Below are 10,807 nucleotides of genomic sequence, written 5' to 3' on the forward strand. Positions count from 1 at the left end.
AACTAACTCTCATTCAGTGATTGAATAAGAACTGGGGAAAAAAATGTTTAAGATTCCAAATAAAAGACCAGCATTCACTTCTGTCCTATTATTCATACACACACATATATATGTGTGTGTGTAAGTATGCATGTATATATGATTTCTTATAGAGGACCCAAGTTCAAATCTGTCCTTTCACTCTTGTGACCTTGGGCAAGTTTCTTAACCTCTGTTTGTCTCGGTGTCCTCAACTGTAAAATGGGGATAATAACAGCACCTACCTTGCAGGATTGTTTGTGAGGATCAAATCAGATAACATTTGAAAAAAGCACCTGGCACAGTGCCTGGTCATAGAAGGTACTACAGAAATGCTTCCCCTTCTCCTTCCCCTTCCTTCCTAGGAAACGTCCAAGTTTGAGGTGTCTGGTATATCTAATGATGCTAGAGGGTTAGTAATTGTACTAGTCAGTAACTACAAAAAGAATTCACATTTAGCCCACTTGATCTGAAGGGCTGTCTGAGTTAGAAATACTACTAATAATAACTATTGTAATAAAGCATTTGTTACTATGTGCCAAGCACTGGGCTGAGAGTTAGTCATTCAAAGGAAGTCCCTATCCTTAAAGTGCTCACATTCTAATGGAAGAGACAAAATACAAATAACTAGAGAAAATGAACTATATACAGAGAAGATGTGAGGTAATCTCAGAGGTGGAGGCTGTGTGTGCATGCGTGTGTGTATGTGTGTGTCTGTGTGTGTGTGATTGGTAGGGGAAGAAAGGAAGGGGGTACCCATTTTCAGAAAGTGGGATTTGAACTGAATCTTGAAGGAATCCAGGGAAACAGAGGCCAGGTCAGGAGGAGAACATTCTAGGTCTGGAGAACAGGCAGTAAAAAGTCACAAAGAAAGATATGGATGGGGTTTTATGTGTGAGGAACAGCAAACAGGCCTGTGTAACTGGATTGTAGGAGATTTTGTTTAAAAAAAATGGGATTTTCCCCCAAATTTGAATGAATAAGCATCCACAAAATCAGAAAGGTCAGCTCACCTTACTGCTACCTTCCTCTCCTTTTTGTCCCTTAAAGTAGGCAGGCCTAGGAGGCCTCTTCTTCCCTTTCTAAAATTTCACCTTAGGCTTTCTTCATTATGATTTGTCAGTTAGGACACAAGAGAGACCTTTTTTTAGTACATTTTTTCTAATAAAATTACAAAACAAAAAAAATGGGGACAGATAAGAGATATGAAGGATGATGGGAAAACCTGCCATCACACACAGGAAAAAAAGACGTTTAATTTCTTTCCATTTTTCCCCCCAGGGAACATTTACTGAAAAGTAGAAAATCTTGTATCATGAAATATGCTTTTAGAATGATGAATAAAGTGTTCAAGATTAAATGTTCAAATAATGCTGCCCAGCCTTTCCTTCCCCAAAATGATGTCTAAAAATGATGCACTGGGAAGATACTTTAATGTAAAATTGCCTATAGGATTCACTGCTTTCCCGGGAATCAGAAAGTGCACACTTGTTGTATTCCTAACCAAATGGCCCTGATAAAAACCAATTGATTCTGAGACTTCAAGAATAGAAAAAAGTAACATGGAAGACTTCCCTAGGAAATAGGAAGAATTCTGTTGTTATCCAAGTTCCGTTACAGTAGATCTATTGAAGTCAAGACAAATATGTGATGATAACATGGCTACTGATTATGTTACAAAACTAGCAGCAAACTTGAAAAGATACTTTCAAATTTTGCAGAACACAGAACATAGCGAGATATTTGGTTCAGGAATGCAGTCTGGAATTCTGTCAAGCATAAGGGGCAATGGAAAGAGTTTGGGGTTTCTAGCCTGAACACGTTGTTTTGACTCCTAACCCTGCTTGGTACTTTACCACCTGTGTAACCTTATTTGGACAAATCATTCCTCTCTGGGCCTCAGTTTCCTCATCTGATGTTAAAGTGCCTTCTACTTCTAAACCCCAAGACCTATAACCATATAATCTGTATCAATTCTGCAAAAAGGTAGCAAGGAGTTTTTTAAATTAAATCTTTTTGGATTAACAAGCATTTATTTTCTTGCCTTCACTCTTTCTCTCTATATCCTTCCCTCTATTCTCCACCCCGTCACGTTGAGAAATAAAAAAAAAATCCTGTTGTAAGGCCTTCATACAACCAGGCTCCCCTAACTTTCGACCCTACTCTATCTTCTCCAGTATGTGAAATAAATTAGTCTGCATTTGCACATTTAATCATTCAAGAAATCAGCTAAGGTGTGAAAAGGGTGGCCACCAAAGTTCTAGTCCAGTGTCTCATCCTCCGTGGCTTGGAGGTGATGTGGGGTTCTCAGAAGGTTGTGCCAATGGGGACACGCACTCTAGAAGACCCTCCCTACCAAGCTGGGAACCCTTCAAATGGGGGATTGAAGACAAGCCTAGTTAACAACAGTGACCTATCATAGGAGAACTGGTAGCCAGGGAATGACTTATTGTTGTTGGTAACTCACAAGGACTGTGTACATGTGGGCGCTAGACTAGGTGTCAGGAAAACCCAAGTGAGAATCTTGCTGTCCTGGAAATAACACTATATAGGTCATCTTTCAGAGGTTCTCTCTAGGCCACAGTCTCTTCATCTGTAAAATCAGGATAATAATACTGACGGGATATATCTTACAGGGATCTATATCATAGGGATGTTCTGATAAGGCTCAAATAAGAACATATGTTAAGTAGTTGATCAACATGCATAGTACAAGATTTGGTGATTATATATAAAAGTATCTTACAAACTTGAACATGCTGTATAAATGTCAGCTATCCATTCAAGAATCTAATGTAGAAAGTATAGGGCATGAAATCAGGAAGTCCTGGGTTCAAATCCCACTTCTGACCATTTAATCTTAGCGTACCTCTGACAATTTTTCCTAGAACTTCTCTTCATCTATGACTATAAAGGAGTTGGCAGAGTGGCTCCCTTCCCTCTGCCTTCATTACCCTGATAACTTAGTAGCAAGGTAAACGAGACTATTTAGAGTAGTGTATGCCCCAGTAGAATGTAAGTTCCTTGAGGTTAAAGACTATCACACTTTTAAAATTTCTTTCCCTAGTGCCTAGCACAACACCTAGCATAGAAAGGGTTTTTAATGAATATTGATTGATTGATGGTAGCTGGGGATGGGAAAGAATGGTGGCTTGAAACAGAGGGGAGCTGGCCGATAGGTAGAAATATAGGCAGCAGGTAGAGGGTATTGAATAAATATTGATTGATTAATTGATGTTAGCTAGGAATGGAAACAAAGTAGTGGTCTGCAATAGAGAAGAGTTGACTTCTCGTTAGAAACAAGGGAAGCGCAGAGAGGCAATGGTGGGAATGGGTTGGACATTTGACAATTGGTTACTGGGGAATACCAGAAGCATTTGTTGATTCAGGACAAGGGAAGAGAACAGACAAAGTTCATGGGGCATTTCCTTAGTTGTGCAACCAGGATGACCTCTAAGAGTTCAAGGCAACTGACCATGCTACCACATTAGTATTATGGAACAATCCAAGGTATATGTGTGTGGGAACAGGACAGACTACTCAACTGAAAGATGGTGTGATACTATGCAAATAACTTTCTTATCCAATTTATGAAACTGAGATCCCTAGTTGAATAAGGTATTGTATATGTAAGAAGGCCACAAAGATGAGGAATGAAGGTCATGAGGAGTTAGTGAAACTGAGGCTATTTTACATGAAGAACAATTTCATTGGAGTCCAAAGATATGAAGAGAAATCTTAAGAAGGATGATGATGTGCGGTGTGCAACCTCTGCTGAGCAGAGAACAAGGCTACTAGAGAATAATGAACGGTTGTGCCACTGGACAGGGCCCAGTTGTGGTATTTCCTTTTCTGGAGGACTTAGGACATAGGACGCATTCTCATTCTAATGGATCTTTGAGGGATGGTCTTTCCAGAAAGCATCAAAGTGGACTAGTGGAGGGAAAGGCCCCATTCATAGGATTTAACTACTTGCCAAAAATAGATGTAACTCATAGAAATTAAGAGCTAGAAGGAAATTTTGAGATCAACTAATCCTATAATTGGACAGCTAGGTGAAACAGTGATTAGAGTGGTGGGCCTGAAGTCAGTAAGCTTCATCTTTGTGAATTCAAATCCAGCCTTTGATGTTAGCTGTGTGACCCTGGGCAAGTCACTTAACCCTGCTTGCCTCAGTTTCCTCATCTGTCAAATGAGCTGGAGAAGGAAATGGCAAACCACTCCAGTATTTTTGCCAAGAAAACCCAAAATGGGGTCACGAGGAGTTAGACATGGTTGAAATGAACAAACAACATAAATTCCTATAATTTCATTTTATAGGTGAGGTGTACAAACATAAACAGAAATATATGTATACACACTAGATATTTCGGTTCAAATTCTGGGCCAGACCTTTGACCTCTCTGGGCCTCAGATTCCTCATTTTGTCAAATGAGGGGGTTAGACTCGAAGGCTTCTGAGACCCCTTGTAGCTCTAAATCTATGAGCCAATGTAATTTTTTATTTTTGATTTTACATACCCAGAATCTAGCACATAGTAGGTATTTACCAAATGCTTGCTTGACCCAAGTGTTACTATGCATACATACATTACCCCCACACACATTCATACCCATACACACACAAGTAGTAGCTCCTTGTATCAGTGCCATTTGGGATACTATTTTTTTTTCTTTAAGATTAATGCAAGGGGATAGAAAAGCTGTACAAATCCCAGGCAGCAGATTGTCATGGCATTTAGTATTTTTGATCCAGTCTTAGCCCTGACTATACAATTATCCTTTGTTCTTCCTTCTCATTTCATGATCATTCAACAGGCATTTATTATAAGTATCTTCTCTGTGCCAGGCACTGGGGACAAAAAGGAGTAAGTGAAAACCATCCCTGACCTTATGGAATTTATATCCTATAGTGTGGTGAGCTTGGGGAATCGGCTGGGACTGGGGAAAGGAGAGAACAACATGGAAAATATGTACAGAGTGAATGCAAAGTGATTTTTTTATTGTTGGGGGGGAAGAAAGATCTTATGTGGGTGATGATCTTTGAAATGAGCCTTGAATGGAGCTAAATTCCAAGAAGGTCAAGGTGAAAAGGAGGGAGTATAGAGGTCAAGGGAAATAGTTTGGTCAAATGCATAGTGGTGGAAGATGGAGAAGAAAGATGGATGAGGGCTAGGGAGTAGAACAGTTTGTGTGGAATATAGCATGAATCATCAGTCTGGAAAGATCACTGGGAACCTGAGAAGACCGCATTTTTCCTAGGAGTAATAGGGATCCACAAGAGATTCTTGAGCAGGGGAGTGACAGGATCACATCTGCTCTTTAGTAATGTCATGCTATTAGTTTTTTTGAAAGATAGGTCAGAAATAGGAGAGACTGTATGTAGGGACATCAATCAGGAGACTTTTTCAGTAGCTTTGAGAAGATGATAAGGGTGTGAACTAGATACGGGAGAAAAGGAGATGGATACAAAAGACTGAAGAAAATAAATGGCTAAGAAACAAATTCAGCTCCCTTAGATACTTGGTAAAGGCAAAAAGGACAGAGGTGGGTACTCCTTGAGTTTCTTATCTGCCCCTCATGCCCCCGTTCTAGGTTAGATTTGAGGTATACTTCCTGTAAAGGAGTAACTTTTTGGTAAGGTTTTGCCTGCCTCTTTATGACTCAAATGACTAGATGTGCTCAGCTTTCTCTTTGAGCTGAAGAGCTTTAAAGATCTTTCTATTGGTGTTCTTCCAGAATCACTTTTAAGACCCTGCCTTGGATCTCCCCCTGAGGTTGGAACTCAGTGGCCTATGGAAAAGGCTGCTTTGGTTTTTTGTTTTGTTTCTCCTTGAAAGCTAAAAAATCCATATGGCCTCCAACTCTTTGGGTTGACTTCTAGACCTAAAACAAAGTTTTCAGGCCCAGGGGTATGGTTTGTCCAGATCTTTACTTGCACGTTGCAAAGGTACAAATATGTGCAGATGATGGCTGACAAATGGCCTTCCGCACTCACCTCATCCCTTTCAGAGAATTTTTGCAAGTAAAGGCATACTCAGCCAGGTGTAATTCATTGGTTTGACAGACAACACCACAAAACAAACAAAACATACACAATAGGCAAGATAATTTTACAGGGAGAAAATTAGTTAGTTTCATAAAGCAATGGTGACAAATGTAGCACAAGCCATAGGATAATGGTTAGCAGTCTGATGCTCCAGGAGGTTAATGCTGTTGTACTTAAGGGCAAACTGATGGTTGCAAACCAACTAATCTATGGCTCAAATAATTGACTGGATGACAACACAGCAGACCAAGAATATTAAGGACTAGGAGGTAAGAGATACAGATTCTGATCCCAATTCTAGTTTACTAACTAGTGAGAGCCAGGGCCAATGGAAAAGTAACATATGCAGATTCAAAGGATCCAGATTTGGATCCTGACTTGGTCCCGTACTTTTGTGGTCTTGACAAACCACATAACCTCAATGGAATTCAGTTTTTTTTATCTGTAAAATGAGGGCTTGGTTATATTGTACTTAAGACATTGCAAGATGACATTGGTTAAGGTAATGTTTTATGGGATATGCCTGGTTTTAGGAAAAGGTATTCCATGCTAGAATCTTAGAATTGAAAGAAATCACTGAATGCAAAGACTTTCTTTTCTAAGCACATCATAGATTTAGAGCTAGAAGAGACCTAGTCCAACACTTGTATACCACAGGTAGGAAAAATGAGGCCCAGAGAGAGCAAGGCTAGTCAACAAGCTTTTATGAAGTGCTCACTATGCTGCCAAGCATGATGCTACAAAAAAAGGCAAAAAACAACCCACACTCTCAAGGAGCTAGACTTTCTCTGTAATATTTGGGCATCATGGCTTAAGAAGGACATCGATAAGCTGGACAATGTTCAGAGGAAGGCAGCTAGAAGGAAGAGCTTTGAGTCTTTACCATATGAGAATTGGTTAAAGGAACTGTTTAACCTGGAGAAAATAAGGCTCAATGGTGACAGGGTAAGCCATCCTCCAGGGTTTGAGGTCTGTCAAGTGGCAGAGTATTTAGACTTATACTGCTTGACCTGAGGTCAAGGAGCTTTGGGTAGAAGTTGTAACGAGACAAATTTAGGTGTGATATTAGGAAAACTACTGGACAGAGCTTTTTAGAAGTGGAATGAGGTACCTTAGAGGCAGAAGGCGCCTCCTTCCTTGGACGTCTTCAAAGAGAGACTAGACAATCCCCTGCTAGGTATTATAATGAGGATTCTATCTGGGTATGGGGGGCCACTAAAGTCTTTTTCAGCTCCCAAATTCTGTGGTGCAACTTGCCAATATACATGCAGTAAATGGCAGAGCCAAGATTCAAACACTGGGCTCCAAAGCCTGGATCCCCTCACCATGTTGTCTACAAGTGGTAAAGAGGATAGGACCCAAATCTCTTGACCCTCAGTATATGGTGCTTGGGTACAAGACCCTCCAAGTAGTCCATAATTAAGAGTTCAAGTGATTTTGACCTTGGGTAGGGGAAAAATGCATCTTTATCTCCACTACTCTCTAATTGCTAATAAAGATGAGTGTTTCCTTCAATGATTTAAAAACATTATTCTGAGATGGGGTCTGTAGACTTCACCAGACTGCCTATGGGGACCAGGAAGATAAAAATTGTGTATGAACCCCTGCCCTACACCATGCTACCTCTCCCTTCTTCTATTAGCTCTTTTCTTTCCATTCATTCCAGTACAGTAACAGCTTGCAAAAAACTTCAGGGAGGACCCACCTGGGGATCAAGACTACCTAGTGAGGGAAGATGTCCAGAACAAGGAGTAGAATGAAGGCTGCTACTCAACTAGTCACTCTTTTCTTTTAGCTCATTTTTTTTTTGCAGGGGGGAGGTTAGTCAATCAGGGATAAATGACTCACCCAAGATCGCACAGCTAGTAAGCAAGTTTCTAAGGCCAGCTTTGAACTCAGGTCCTCCTGACTCCAGGGTCAGTGCTCTATTCACTGCTCCACCTCTCTGCCCTTCAATTAGTCACTCTTCCTGTGGATGATCTACAGGCAGCAGTAACATCTCCCAACATACTTTTTAAAAAGGGAATTTTACAGAGTCTCCAGATAAAATGTTAATTTATTTTTATTTCTCCATCTTATGGTTATGATTATGTTTCTGAATGCGAATGTACACTAGTTTATTCACAGGTGGGAAAATAAAACTATCCAACCATGACAAAAATGTTCAACCACCAACCCCAACCATCCCACCCTCCCCATTCCAATGCAGCAGGGTGGATTCAAGTTCCGGCTGTTTCACAGCCATTCCTACCTTAGCAGCCAGTTGTTTCCAGCAGGTTAAAAGCAGTGCCAGCATCATCCTAGTGAATCAAAGCATCACGTATGACAACAGTAAGAGAAACAGAGTTAACTCCTCACATCCTTCACATTGTCCTCTTAGATCCCAGGACTCCTCACTGGGCTGTATAGCTCTGACTTGCCTGGAACTCGAGAAGATGGAAGGCAGGACACTGTGATTTCTAATCCTCTGTCACTGCCTCACTGTGTAAAGGCTTTTAAGCTCCATTCAAGGCCTCAGTGACCTCATGTATTACCTGAGATCAAACACCTGATGAAAATTACACCTCTGAAGCACTCAGAGACTAATTGGCCAGTCCCCAGAAAAATCTACTTCTCGCAGTTGCTTTCAAGTAACTGATGGAAGAGACTGAATTCTATTGCTGGTGGAAAGGAAAAGCTCAGAAGTAATTCTACAAAGAGACTGACTCCCCAAATGAACAAAGCATGGGTTATTAGCACCAGTAATTCTCTCTATCACTCTGCAGAAGCCTGAATAGAGACCCTCTCTTTCTAAAAGACATGGGGGCATTCTTTCAAGAGGCCAGAAGAAAAATTGGATTTTTTAGAGTATGTTCATGGCCACTCTCAGACCAGAATTTTTCAGATCTTCTCTAGCAAATCTCCTACCAGAATTATTAATATTCCCTCCTGCTGACAGAAATTTGATAATCCTTGAATAAAAACACCCAAACCATAGAAGACTGCACAAAAAACACTATATAGCCTCATAATCCTCAGTCTTAATAAAATCTGCTGCCTTTCAGAATAAAACCTGCAAGTGACAAATAGATCATGGGAAAGCATTAAGGAGCTGCAGATAGAATTTGTCTGCAACCAAACAAGGGAAGTAGAAATTCAAATAAGCTGTAGAATTCATCTCCTCATTCCCTCATGGTCAGGTTTTCAAATAGTGAAGTAGGGAGGGCTTGCTCTCCTCCGTCTGTTAAATGTTTCCCTTTCTTGCTCTGTGAATGATTTTCCTTCCTATTCTATCCCACAAGTACTTCCTCCTCGGTCAATATTTATAATAATAACACATTTACATAATAGCTCAGGATTACAAAGCACTTTTAACCATGTCATCTAGCAGAGAAGATTGAAGAAGCAGGTGGGTGGCCTAGTATCTTGGCATTGAGAAGACCTGAGTCTGAGTCCTGCCTCAGACACTTACTAGTTGTATAACCTTGGACAAGTCTTTTGACCACTTTCAGTCTCAGTTTCCTCATCTGTAAAATGGGACGACAATAGCACCTACCTGAGTTCAAATTTTGCTTCAGGTAATTATTAGCAGCTAGAACAGGGGTGGGGAACCTGAGGCCTTGAGGTCAAGTCCCAGGTTTCCCACCCCTGAGCTAGGAGGCACAATGTCAGGCCTGGAGTCAGGAAGACTCATTTTCCTGAATTCAAATTTGGCCTCAGACACGAGTTATATGACCCTGAACAAGTCACTTAACCCTGGTTGTCTCAGTTTTCTCATCTGTAGAATGAGCTGGAGAAAGAAAAGGCAAACCAACATCTAGTACCTTTGCTAAGAAAATTCCAAATGGGGTCACAAAAAGGCTGACACAACTGAAAATGACTGAATGCTTCTAAGCTGTGTGACCTTGGCAAGTCACTTAACCTCTCTTTGCCTCAGTTTCCTCATGTGTAAACTAATAAAAGTAGGAGCACCTAACCTCACAGGGTTGTTGTGAGGATAAAAGGTGATAATACATGTAAAGAAAGTTCTATGTATTTAACTGGTATAATTGTTGTTATTAATTACTTCCCAGGGTTGTTGTGAGGATCAAATTAAATTACATGTAAATCACTTTACAAACCTTAAGGTGCTACAAACGTGCAGGTGACTGTCATTGTCTCATTTCATCTTCACAGAAACTGAGGCCAGTGGTGCAAAAAGCCGTATGATGGAAGTCACACACAGAGAGAAGGAGAACTGTTTTTCTTGGTGACAAGGGAGGGTTTAGGTGATGTGGGGAAATTAGGAAATATCTGTGGTGCAAAATCCAAAAGGCTTCAATAAAATTTGAAAAATAATAAAATCATCATACATTGGCAGCATCAGGAAAGAAACCTAGGTCTCCTGAATCTTAATCTTTTAATTACAGAAAACTCAGAGGAAGCTCAAATGATACTTTCTACACAAAGCCTTCTCTGATCCTCTCAGCTGCTTGTGCACCCCTTCCTGAAAGAAGGAAGAAAAGAAGAAAAAGGAAAGAAAGGAGCATTTATTCAGCACCAACCATGTGCCAGGACTTGTGCTGTTTTACAAATATGAATCCATTTGATCCTCACAACAGCCCCGGGAGGTAGGTGATATTATCATGCCCATTTCACAGCTGATGAAACTGAGACTGACCAGGTAAGCTTGTCCAGGGTCACACAGCTATTAAGCGCATGAGGCCAAATTTAAACTCAGGTTTTCTTGAGCTCAGGTCCAGCACTCTATCTACTGCACCAT

General features: G+C 40.6%; 1 long non-coding RNA gene across 1 annotated transcript in view; it reads right to left on the reverse strand.

Moving 5' to 3' along the window:
• LOC140511326 (uncharacterized) overlaps positions 1–10,091 on the reverse strand; it is a 43,429-nt gene extending 33,338 nt beyond the window's left edge. The window contains exon 1 of the long non-coding RNA XR_011969500.1: positions 8,318–10,091. This is a non-coding gene — a long non-coding RNA (uncharacterized lncRNA). The remainder of the gene's footprint in view (positions 1–8,317) is intronic.
• Between the last annotated feature and the right edge of the window lie 716 nt (positions 10,092–10,807).

This window comes from Notamacropus eugenii, chromosome 6 (genome assembly GCF_028372415.1).
Source record: "Notamacropus eugenii isolate mMacEug1 chromosome 6, mMacEug1.pri_v2, whole genome shotgun sequence".
Classification (NCBI taxonomy): Eukaryota; Metazoa; Chordata; class Mammalia; order Diprotodontia; family Macropodidae; genus Notamacropus; species Notamacropus eugenii.